General features: G+C 37.0%; 1 protein-coding gene across 1 annotated transcript in view; it reads left to right on the forward strand.

Moving 5' to 3' along the window:
- LOC111254729 (fatty acid-binding protein-like) overlaps positions 1–13,834 on the forward strand; it is a 52,870-nt gene that overhangs the window by 2,335 nt on the left and 36,701 nt on the right. The window lies entirely within an intron of this gene.

Below are 13,834 nucleotides of genomic sequence, written 5' to 3' on the forward strand. Positions count from 1 at the left end.
AATGAAAACTTGCATATCATTTTGTATAGCTTCGTGGCATTTTTCAACTTGCTACTATTCGCATACTTATGGAACTTAGTATTTGTTTGAGTGCTACCTGGTCGCTCATTAAATATTTGTATACGATAAAATGCTTTCGTGTAATGCGATTATCGTTTATTCGTTTATATGTTGTATCATAGGTATGGATCATACCGCTACTACTTTAAGTACAAATTAATTTCGCAAAGTATACTTCTTGAATACTTTTTGGAAATTTTAGTGAATGCTAAGTTAGAACCGATTTTTCTAGGAAAGTTGTGTAGTTATCAATGAAAAACAATACACGTTGGACAAATGAACACTAGTGACCAAGCCAGGATCCTTCTAGACGCAGGGTCGATTTAGTTTTATTTATAATAATATAATAATAAGCTAATACGCTAATAAGCCAACACAAGGATCTTAACAGAATGAGCAATTGGCAAACAACTCGTTAATTGCTTAATCTCAAGGGAAGCAAAAGCGGTAGCGTCGTAGGTGTTTAATACCCATTTATTTGAGCGTGTTGTCAACGTTACGTTACGCTGATTCTAATCTCTAACTAACAATTAGGAAAATAAGATAATAAAGAAAATATAATACTTTTTTTTAATATAAAATTTAATAACTTGTATAGCTGGCGTATCGTTTTATAGGTCTGGTGCAGAAACACCTCTCTTCAAGCAAAAACAGTCTCGTTAGGGGACCTAATGGGACTAAGTCCTTGATGTTATTTCTAAAAAAAAAGAAATGATTCCGGGGATTTCTTCACGCAGAGAAAATAACTAAACGTGATAAAAAGAGCAGTTGATAGAAGAACCTACGAAATGGCAGATAAATTTCTTCAAAGGGACCTTTTAAAGGTTTTTTTGTTAAATCAACTTGAATTTTGCTTTAAAGCCGGACAGAACTCACAAACAATCTGTGTCAAATCAAGTACTCCGACTCGGCTGAGTATTTTTTAATAAGTAAACGTCACTTATAGTTCGAACGTTATTGGATTAATGTTTCAAATGCCTTTTGGCTAAGGGGTGGAACTAACGTACACACCTCAAACAACCAACTTGATTAAAGATGCTTGAAAATTTGTGGAATACTTGATTCATGAAGTACTTTTGATTTCCTTAAAAAGCGTGCACAAACCCAAGTAGAGCAACTGACTTAAACAATGCTGCTTGAGCTTCGGCCATCTTTTGAATTCTCATCCGCGAGTAAATAGTTTTTTACATTTTTAATTACTTTAAAAACGTTGTTATTGTTTTTATTTAGACCTATCTAACTATCATAGTATCATGGACAGCTTTTGTAATGGTACAAAATATCCATTATGAATGTAGATATGTGCAGTACATTATTTTCGGAACAATCAAAAACTCACCAACTTATTGACTGACTTCTATGAATTTGATTCGTGAATACTAACCTTTTCACAAAAAACAACTGTGGTGGAAAGAACACGGCATCTTTGGATGATTGTTTCACCAGTGCTTAAATTCAAAAATGAAAGTTCTTTATTTTAGAGATCTAAAAAAACAAAGGATTGAATTTCCCTTAAAACAATATTCTCTTCTTTTGGTAGGAGCATGTGTTGCGTTCTTGGTGTTGAAAATTACTGCTTTATTAACTAACCTCTACGCAAGTGACTCAAGGACGACGGAAACAGTTAAATGAGGATAATGACAACTGAATGATAACAAAGCGACCGGTTCGGAAAAATCAGTTCAAAGAAATTAAGAGAATTAGAACGGGCTAACGAGAACAGTTCGGTATAACATTGTGACTAGACTATTAAAAATTTAGTTCTAACTAACGAAACAAAGCAGATCTACATTCTCGATGCAGCGCAGACTGTATCGTAAAAAAATGGCAGGACAGTCTTACAAGAATATCTTACAAGATATGGAACACTTGAATGAAAAAAGGTAGGTCGCTAGTTAGTGTGTAGCAGTAAATAATGAAAAAAAGGTCTAGGTATGCGCAGTGATAAAAATAGAGGTAATATGTCAGCGTAAGGCTTGGTTCAGCACGGATGGCTACAGCCATTTAGTTGTAGTGCATTTTAGGGGTTGAGATTGAAACACTTTCTATAAGTTAGTTCAGCAAGATATCAGTTTTTGTCAATAAATCAAAATATTTTTGAGAAAACATTAGTCTTCATTAAAGTACTAGCTATGCACCAGTATTGGAGAAAGAAATCTAGAACTTTTTTGCTTTTACATTGAAAAATGCTAAGGTCGTCTAAGTTGTGATTTACCTCTTTTTTCAATAATTCGTAAATTCGTAAATCTGACATGTAAAATTCTCAAAGGTGTAGGCAAAATATAAGCAAATTAGCAATACTTATGAGTAATGATAGTGCGAAACGAGGTCTAATGGTACAAAAGCAAGATATACCCTTTAATATAGATAATGCCTCTTGAAAGCTACAATAACAGTTTAAAAGCTATCATCAAAATGCATGCTTCTATAGGAAGAAGCGTAGTAGATATAAATTTATATACCAAAGTGATCCTTACTTAGTGATACTTATTTGAAATAGAATACACACTTTTTAAACTCGACTTTATCGCCAAACTTTCACTAGACTTATCATATAGGCGAGACTTTCAAGATAATAACGTAGCGGTGGAAGTTGACTTTAAATAAAAACGAAATAGTCGAAGATTAACCTAAAGTTACAAAATCGTCGTTGGTCTAAAGATAATAACAGCAACGAATATCGACGCATTCCTGAACCGGCTAGAGAAAGGATAGTAATTTCCTCAAAGCTTCTGAGTCACTTTTTCGCAATATATTACCGTTTGATGCGTAGCCAATGGCATCTGGAAAACGATAAGTAAAAATAGGAATAATTTGATCTTCTCGTTTGCTAGTCAGGTCCAACAGGAATAACAAGACGTCCTTTACGAGCTCGAATTTTTCGCTAATAGCGTAATGGGCAACGTGCTTACTTGCTTAATTTAAAACCACACGGTGGCGTTCATGCGAATCTGAGCGTAAACATTCAGTGTTTTATAATGGAGTCAGCCGTCTAAAATAATGCCAAACCGCTAAGGGTATGAGAAGTAAAACATAAAAACGATGCCTAGGTAGAGATTTAACCGGTTATTATGTACCCGCATTATTTCTGTATGGCAAAATAAATTGATTTTATAAAAAGATACACCACCTTAAAACTTAGTGTAACTCAGAAGTTTAAAATAAAAAATTTTTAAAACTGTGAAGAGTTCAGATATGAAAATAAAGAAAAGAATGGGGCTGAATAAATCGGTTCAGCTAAATGATATTGTAAAGTAGAATGCTGAAAAAACTGAAAGTTTTAAGATCTCTTCGCGAGTTTTTGTTCGCGATCTTTGTTAACCCAAATACAACTAACGATTAAGGGATACTGGTTACAATTGTGCTTACGATTACAGTTAGACAAACTGACACCAAAATAATAATATCAGAAAATCATAAAAAATCATAATAATAATAATAATAATAATAATATATAGTAATAAAGATCGAATTGAAGTTTAACATTTCTATTACTCGCATGTGTTGAACTCCAGATTGACTGCAGCTTGTTTATGCAACAAAATGTTCAAGGTAAATGGAAAGTTCAGTTGTTTGGGGAAAAGTCCATCGGGGATGTAGAAATAATTATGTTGCTCTTCTGTTGTTTTGTGCACTTTTGCTATTTAATAAATGCTTTTAAAAGTTACAGCTTTTAGACTGCGTGCGGACAAATGGTCGTAAATCGTCTAACGAAAATCATTATGACTGATGAATGATGGTAATAAAGGAGACGACTTTTTGTAATTTTCTATCAACGTAGTATCAAAATGGTGAGATAACAACAAAATGTTATTATCAACGCCTAAGTGTGGAGTTTTGTTTGTGGTCAACATATTTGTGAGTATATACTCCGAACGAGTAACTCACTTCCGAAGTACGTACGATTGCCGACCTAGATATTGTTGTAAATTCTCTTCTTAAAGTTTACATAGCACTGAAGTTGCTGAAGATGAAACTACGGAAATACAAAGCCTTCTTTATTCAAGGGGTTTACAAAGCCATAACGTCATAATTACATAGAGTGGGCTCCCTGTCGACTGATCTTGCCATTTTCTATGAAAAAAATTATTAACAGTGGTTTTTGGAACCTTAATGGACACACTACGTAGATTTTTTTTAATCTCGAGGTTATCATGTACATCATTGAGCGCCTGCAGGTCATTTTCTTCAACATATTGTAGGCTACCCATATCTTCGTCCTTTTTTTCGATCCGTATTACGAAATAGGGACCACATTTCTGAGCAATATAACCATCTAGAAATGATAATGGCACTATAAAAGTCTACCTTCACCCTGCGGATCAGTGAAATAAAAGTACGTAATATAAAACTACACATTTAAACAACAAGATCCCAGAAACTGACATCAGCGTCAAAAATAACATGTAAGTGGTTATGTAGCGACACATATAGTACCGTTTTTGAAATGCACAGTGACATCCTAAATAGTCTTAATATCAGGACATTTTTGTGTGAATAGGTCACTTCTTTTGGTGCAGATTTTTTGGTTCTTGGCATGCACTATTTATTTAGTAGAAGCATTTTTCTTAGATGTTCGCTAAATGAGTATAGAATAGGGCCTTGACAAGAACTCGGTGGTATTTCAAACGGAGCCTCCGCAGAATCCGACCCAAAAAATTAAACTCTAAAGTAGACGCGATATCAGTTAGTAATTCTGAAACCCATTCCGGGGGAAAATATTGTCGAAAGTAAAGGGCCACAGTACACTACTTAAAGAACAAGAAAAAAGTCAAAATAAACTAAATAGCAAAATTCACTCCACAGAGTGCATTTTGTTCTTTTATAGAGACTACCCAACTGTAGGCGAGTACCAATAGTTGAACACAGATTGACCTCCCTCTAATGAACCCATTGATTCCAAAAAGCGATCCAAAGACTAGACGAATAAAGGTTTTTTCTTTTTTTTTTTTTTTATAACGATACCCTTTATAACAGCACAAAATAGGGACTTACGAGCAGAAACACGATGGTTCTTAGCATCTGAGCGTTGTCCTTTTTAGTAAACGGAAGTTACGATGCTTTTCCCAAAAACAGGGTAGCACTCCTGCCTAAAAAACTTTTTAAAGCTGATGTCCAAGACTTGCCAAAGACGTTGCTTCCTAAACTGAATCGGAGGTCGATTTTTGGGGGGTGCAACTCAGATGTCAATCCAGGTCGTAAATTCTTTAATCTCCTATTCAAAAGTCACCCTGATATCGAGGCCCATGACTGTCCGGTGAGCAGCATCTGAGTGACTTTTACCAAAAACAACGTATTGTTATTAGAAGTAGTTGAAAATGTTTTTTTCCATGTAATTACTCACAGTTGATTGCCGGTAACCATAAGGGGCAAATTCACTGCGCATATACCGCCCTTCTTTTGCATGTTCGAAAACCCTTCATGTTGAGCTTCAACTAATGAGATGCCAGCAGCTGGTTGTACCACGTCGCAGTTTCTTAAGAAACCTTAACTAGGAAGTTGGTACGCAAGATCAGTGAGTAAATGAAGTGATAATCCGGTTATTGTAGGCGTCAACGGTAGTGTATGCAAAGATCGTTTTGGTACATGGGAGGCAATAAAGGGTTGCAGAAAGTGAGCGAGTGTTTAGTATCGATTCTTAGTATCGAAAAGTAGAGTTAGCCAGAGTCGTACCCATACTGTCAGAGTTAGTTTCAAGATATATAAGCTCAAGATGGATATCTGCTTAGCGATTAATACAATTAACTAGCTATTAGTGTATCATAAGTAACTATAGGAAATTTATTTTCTCCAGTTTCTATCCAAGGTTTTACTTACCAAACACTAATATTGCGTTTTAGTCACTTCGCCTTCATAGCAACCCATTACGGCCTTACATGTTACTCGTTTTCCACAGATAGAGGTCATCCGTGGGAAGCCAGGTCCATGTTTTGAATCTTTGAAAGTTTATTGCATATTTGGATGTTCCTCTTTTAGGACTTTCTCATCCGATTTCAGTTACATCCAACGAATACCCTGACTCATTCTCCTTACGTAACAACCTATATATATATATATATATATATATATATATATATATATATATATATATATATATATAATTAAAAGAACCTTTTATGACTAATTCTCGGCCTGCAGTGCCACCGACTTTCTAGTGTTGTTAATAAATATTCTGAAGTTAACGACAACGGTTTTAAAGTGCCGCACTGAAGAGCACAATTTTACTCATAGCTCAATTTCGTATATAGTCTTCGAGACGATTTGGGACAATTTTTTTTACTATCTGTAACCTCTGGCATATTCGTGTTCTAGTACACCTTTGCACATTGTTCGTATCGCTCTGCTCGTGTCGTCGACCGTAACAAGGAATAGAATGGACTTACTACCTTGTTTTTCGGAGCTATTTAGCTGGTGAAAATTTCTAAATGACTTTAAAGTGTTGCACCATTAACAGGCAACACGGCAAATAATTATATCGATAATTTGATACGAAATACATGTGCTGAAATTGTAACGAAAAGACAAGATGGAAAAAAATGGGTCCCTCATGAATCAAATTCAGGGCAGATGAAAGAAATAATTTCGCAATTATTTTCAGCAAAAAATCGAGCTATAACTCGCCGTCGCCTAGATGATACTGGGCTGCCCACCAAATAAGGGCCAGGCTAGAAGAAGCGTCCAACAAGAAAAAAAGCGATTTCGGTGATAGTACTGAATGGTTCAGGCTGAATTTGACGGTCACGCGCGTAACTACACGATGTTGGCCGGAAAAACAATGACCAGAGCTGCCAAATATCTCAAATTCCTAAAAAGCTTCAAAGTAGCGTGGCAACCTATAGCACACAGTGTAATTACTTGGCAACAACGCACAACCTCATCATCACGCTTCAGCTATGGCCTCAAGGAAAAACGAGATGGTTTTAGCCTCTATATTGTCTAGATATTTAAATTTCCGTAGTTTTTCGTATTCTTAAACAAACCATCGGTAATAAAATCTTTGTAGTATTGTAGAAAATCCCAATGTGGAAATAAAAGAAGAGCTTATATCTTGCATGAATCAAAACCTTTAAAAAAATTTCTTTAAATTAATTATCGATCTTTTTATGTTATGATGTTAATGGTGATATCATCGTTTAAAGGTCATACAAGTTCCCCGGCTCGCTAAATAACTCTGCGTAACATAATATTAATCTTTTGACATGCGATTCAATATTAAAGAGGTGACATTTGCTATTGTGTTTCACCTTTAAAGAGGCGTAGAATACAAAGACGCCGAAAATTTTCAGGTCTGACATTAAAGAAATCATGCAACCAAGCTTTGAAACCTTCTTCATCGACAAATTTGGGGATACGGAAGTCATTTGCCAATGATCGCAAAATATAATTATTCTTCGAAGCGAGGCCTGGAGAGTATGGTGAGTGCGGAAAACTCTCCACCTAAGCTTTTCCAGAGCAGCTTGAGCGATTTTTGCCCTGCGCTGCCTGCGACTGTTATAGAGAAGGATGGCTTCGCTCCATCTATTGGGTCTTATGTTGAATAGCCTCATTCGACCGATGTAACCAGACCATATATAGGCTTTCATCGACAGTCTTATTGTTCTTAAGTATTTTGCAGAGCTTTGCAGTTCTATCAAACAAAACTACGTTTTTTTCCTTCGAATCCTTCGAATGGTCTAATTTTGAGTTTAGACGTATTTGATGGTAATACCTATTTCTTTTTCCATTTTAAATAAATGTGGAAACCCAAAATATGTTTTTTGCGCCACTTAATTAACAGAATTTCCTTTGTATCAAGAAGTGGCGGTTCACGGTGCCATTTAGTGTAGAAACTCTGGACTTTACATGCTTGGGGCTTGGCTCGTAACAGGTTCTAATACTACTGCAAACTACTCTTTTGCTGTTTTACCTAAAGCTTTCTTCACGCCCTTTATAATTATTTTTGAAGTGTTCACTCATCAGACTCATCACATACTCTTCTGGCCTACGTCCTCATGTTATGGCATAGTATATTGTTTTTTTGAGAACAAGTAGAGTTTCTAGCTTTGACTAGACGACTAACTGATACGATATAAGCTGTGTTACTGAGACAGATTTTAAGTATAACTTCCAATAGCTTTATCGTAGCTAGCTACTTTTTCTGTAGCATTAATGAAACAATCAAATACGAGACTGCAGATACAGGGCTCATGAGGGACATCCATGGTGGTTTGTATGTAGCTTAAGCGAATGCTGCCGGCGGTGCGCGAGGCACCAAGATTTTAACCCTAAGGTTAGATTTTAAGGCGAAAGATACACGTTTTAGTAATGCTTCTGTTTTCGTGGGGTTGAAAGCACGTTGTAAATTTAGGGTCGCTCAATGTCTACTCGAAACCGGGTTCATCTATACACTAAATGATAACTTGGTTCGTTCCAAGATTTTTCAAAAGCGGAACTGTAAGTATTTTAAGATTTGCCTTGTTGTAAATCGGAAGCACACTTGTCAATCTGAAGTTTGACGGACCGTTCATTGGACCGCATTTACTAACGGAAGCTATGCATAGAGTTTATCTGTATAAGTGCTCTTTGTTCAATACAATTTATATTTGAATGAACCAATTTAAGTGTAGAGGTCTAGATATACAGCAATGCAAATAGTAGTTTGGAAGACGAAACCACGGCCTTTTATGTATGCACGTACGTTCTGCAATATTATTTGTAGAAGCGATACAAACACATTGAAAAGAAAACCGGTTGAAAAATTCCTGTGATAAAAAATCTTTTCGTAGTTATTATACGGAACGGGTCTGGAAAATAAATAAAACATATATTAACAAAACCTTATAAAGATGCTACAAATATTACTAACACATCAAAGACTTATCATCCTCGTATGGATTACGGGTGGTCTGATTACGAGCAACCGACGAGGAAGTCAGAGTTTTTGAACTTGTGGTTATAGATTACTTACTACGTGAACCGACTAAATCTCTCGAAGAACTCAAATGAAAAATTTGGTGCTCGTTACCGTCGGCCATAATTTATCTTCCCATTTCGCAGTCAATTTTTACAGATCTTCCAAAAATGAAGAGAATAGGATTATAAATAATTACTTTATTATAAATAATGAGAATTTGGGACGCATCGACCAGAACCAACTCATACAAGTGCCTAATAAATCTGGTTACGGTTTTAGGGAGAGCGCTTGTGGTTGACGTAGGCTCCCAAAGGCTGGTGAAGTGTGAGCTGTTAGTGCCTTTTAGTCTGCGTGCCTCATGCCTTACAAAGAAAATGGTAATTTGGTGATTCATGCAATATATTTCGTCTGTCCATACTTTTTCTTTAGTTTAATAATTCCTACGTCGTGGTTACTGTAGTATCAGACAGACAAGCGGCTCGAGCCAATTACTAATAGCAACGCGAAATGCGATTGGACAAATCTACAGATTGTTATCCTAACCCTGCATGCACTGTACAGAAGAGTTACGACATTCAAAAGGATCGTTTTTGAACAGCCTTTTTTTGCTTCATACTAGGGCGGCCTGAAGTTTTTTGGCAAAAGGACCCCCCACGCGGTCTATCAGACCAAACACGTAACGAGTCAAATAACAGATAGTAATTTTAAAGTGACAACCGTTGCAGTTAAAATGGTTTCATTACGGTAGTCGGGTTTAGTTGGATTGATTAGTACGTGAAGAGCATGTTTGCCGGGTTTTACGATTTACGCATGGCAAAAGGGAGACCTAAATTCTGCCGGTCTTGCAGGTCTTTGCATAGAAATAAATAGAGAAATGCGAAAAGCTATGTGGGTTGTTTCGTGGGTAAGTAACAGTAAGTTGTTCCCAGATACTTAGAATCGAGTGTAGACATGATCAGGAAGCTGAGCAATTCGACATTTATTCAAACGGTGAATTCGATTCTTACCTACAAAAAATCTTTACGGAAACAAGAACAACGATCAGTATGCTCGACGGAAAATGCAGACCTGCACATTCAAGCTTTGCATGAAGCCATTAGAAGCCTTATGGACATAAAGCAGCGATAAACAAGTGCAACTCGGACTCAAAGCTTGAGTTCGTGCTAGATTTAAAGTGGTCTGAAAAAGCTTACAGAACCGCAAGGCGGTCGAAGTTTAACATACGCGTTGATAACGCCTTACAGGTGCCGATCGTCAGAAAGGGAGATTAGAGAAACTTGGTCTGGACTCCGCGGCACTTATAGGAAGATCTATATTCCGTACGATACAAGAAGAGGGTGAAGATTGGGCTAGCATATCTAAAAGAACAGTAGTTGCATCCAGTCTGAGACAAAAGGCCTCACGAAACGAGATTGGAAATTTTTTTAGCGAATCCTTCTAGTCAGTAAATCGCCCGTCGGACTGTACAATATTATGCTTTATAAATCTGAGTACGGGAAACGACAGGTTTCTGGCGTATTGTATATTCTTAATATTGCAGTTTACGGGATGCACCTGAACCTGGCGATAACAAACAACAATATTAAAGAGGCATTCGACACCGCCTACAGTTTTATAAAGACGAACACATATCACTTGCAAGTATCTTCAAGAAGCTTCAGTGGGATGTAAACCGCTGCAACATAAGGCTGGGGTCACAGAAACTAAGATTTTGCAAAATAGCGACACTAGGATGAATATGAAAGAAGCATGCGCAGCAGCATCTAAAACTTTTTAAAGGTTATTGATAGAAATAAGGTTGTATACACGTCGGTCAACGTTACCTACCACACTTACCTATTAATCGGGACTCTTACCATGTCTCCATACTCTCTCTTACTATGAGCTGTCTATAAAGATATCGAAGCCTAGAAGCATGTCTGGGAAAAGTTATTTTTTTCGATGCGCCGGGAAGCATGAATAAAACCTTTCCTACTAAATTACTCCTCGAAAAAATGCGCTTTGTCGGGAAAAGTGTTCGCAGTAACTCCTTCAGGCAACACTGCAACCTTGATACTTGGCGGCCATTCTGTGCACTCTAACTTCAGGATCCCTAAGCCGCTTACCAAAAACGCTCTATGTGCTATTGACAAGAACTCGAAAACAGCTGACCTTCTTCACCTGACAGTATTTATTGTATGGACGAATGCCCCATAATTAAACGCGAAGTCTTAGAGAACGTTGACCGATTTCTTTTTGACCCATACAGTCTTGTCTAACCATTCGGTGGAATCTTAATAAGGATATTTTCACCAGGTGGTACCTGACGTCAAGCGCAACATTGAACCCGATATTATTTATTAATAAACTACCGCTGCCAATTTCTGGCTTACATGTTGTTGCGTTTTCTTTACCATATTTTAAATTGCGGGATACCTACCTGCATTGCCATATTTTTCTTATTTACGTGTTTCCAGCGGACGACCACTTTCGCGCCCTCGGTCAAAAATGTTCTGCATAAGTAAGAATAATATAATCTATATATGATGTCTTTTCTTGCACAGAACAGAGCGAAGTCAGCCAGGTCTTCAACGGTCAGCTTAAAGTGCGCTCAACGTTTGTTTGGTGGAAACCTGTGGCTACGTTCTATTATGAAGGAAGCAATTAGGTATAAAGACAATAAATATTATAGCTAAATAGCTAACATTATTCGAGGTTACTTCTGATATAGACACTTTTTTCCCTTTTACACGTAAGAAGGTAAAATTAAATGTATTTAATGGGATAACAAGCCTGGGACGATGCCATCAGGGCCCTTATAGTCTAGGAAAGCAGGTTTGTCCGACCTAAAATGCTACTTTAGAGGGCACCGATCGAGCTCATTTTTCATGGCCAGCTAGGGGTATATCATGGAAAGTGCAGTGAAGAATCGATTATACATAAAGACAAGAGTTTGCTTTTCCCTATAAAACGCAACGTTCATTTGACTCGTCGTAAATTGACGCCAGTAACTTTTTTCTTATTTTCCACACTTGAAAACAACGCCATATCACCTTTTACAAACACAAACGCGGCCTACGTCGTTAGCAAAATAAATACCAAGTTCTTTGGTGAAGTTCTAACGTATGCGTTCACTATACTGATATAATACGTATCTGTCTGCTTGTTTGTAATACCCAAGTTCATTCCTCGAAGTAGCTGATCCTCTGGGGGTCGCTAAAATTTCGTGCTCGGAAAATTTGTGCAAAAAAGCGGAACCGATTAGCCAAATATTGTTTTCCTTAGAGAGAAAATTTGCTTTTTTTTGATAGAGCATATTTAATTGGTCATAAACGGAAGAAATTTTTCATGTACTGTGTTTGAAAACAACGCCACACCGGCCTACTTAAAAAGCGGCCATAGCATCGTCCACATTAAAGTATTATCAGTGTGAAGATTGCGCTGCACGAAAAAATGTGATCAACTTGTGTTGAATAAATAAGTGCGCATTACCAGCTGTATTGAGAAAAAAGCTATTGGGTTATATGTACTAAGAAGTTGCTATTTAATATTAACGCTATTGTAAATATCGTTACCTGTACATCTAAGATGTGTTTATTAGCAAAACGGTCGTGAAGTTCGCGGTTGGCGCTCTAGTCAAGCCGTAAAATGGAATCGATCGAATAAATATTTTTTGAGTTTGTTTTTCCCATTCCATAGACCGCGACACTGATTCAAACAATTTGTTCGAGAATCTATGAAAGGTTTAGAGGTGTATTTACAGGAGTGATTTCCTCCGCTGTAAAAGTGGCTTCATAGTATTGTTATAGAAGCGGTCCGAACGATAAACGTTGCTTGATTTGACAACAAAAGATCGCTGCAAACAACGACGCTGATCGATGTAGCTGTTGACAACCATTATATACGTGCGGATAACCAAGTGTTACATGAAGAATTATATTCAACTTAAGTGGCCTATAAAGTAGTATTAAGCTAGATTTTGTACCTATTAAAAGTAAAAATTATTGGGACATTCATTTGGGACAAGCAATGCAAGTGATTATTGAAGCAAAGGGATAATTGAACCAAGGTAACGGGATTGCGAACAGAGAGAAAATCTACTGAATCTACAAAGCTTTGAACTACAAAAATTGTATCAGTGTTTAAAGTGGAGTACGTCTGTGGAAGTGTCGGTGTTAATGTGTTAGGTTGAGGGGGAATCAAATCATTGCGAAATGGCCATTAGTAGACTGTTGGAAAAATCTAATAAAAGGATTGAAAATGTAGAATAGAATAAGTGGAGCATGGTAAATGTTGCTGGAATCGAAGATTCCGGAGAAGTGCAACAGGACCTTCAGTGGGCCTTCAGTCAAATTAGTTTGTTCAGCTATCATATCAGAATAGATTGGTGATGTGGCTACAGGGGCAGTTATTTCATAACTTTGATGTATAGCATGGGGGGTCTGTATACGATCGTCTGTTTGGCCCAAATCGACTCCGCAGAATAATCAGGCTAGGATGATTTTTTGGTGGGTCGTTAAAAATATAGAATATGAACTGATATTCTTGAATTAAATTAATACTTTTTTCCGAATTAACTGATTTGGGAGATTAATTGTCGAACAATCCGGGATATGGGTTAAACGAGGTTTCGGACTGGCATCGCGTGCACGGCTAGAGCTTAAATTATATATGTACAAGTTGAGTGTAATCTGTATCGGTTTATATTGAGAATTTTTAAGTGAACTTCAAGTATATTAGATAACAGAACGGATACAACCGGGGCTCAGGGGGACTGCAACGTAAGGTCTGCGGAGAAGTCGGCTTGCAATTAAGCAACCATTTGCGTTAGGTTATGAGTTCTAACGACTTCATATTAAAAGTTTTCTGATTTTTTTGACCCGCTGATGAACAGCTTGCAAT

Source organism: Varroa destructor, unplaced genomic scaffold (assembly GCF_002443255.2).
Source record: "Varroa destructor unplaced genomic scaffold, Vdes_3.0 BEIS01000007.1, whole genome shotgun sequence".
Lineage (NCBI taxonomy): Eukaryota > Metazoa > Arthropoda > Arachnida > Mesostigmata > Varroidae > Varroa > Varroa destructor.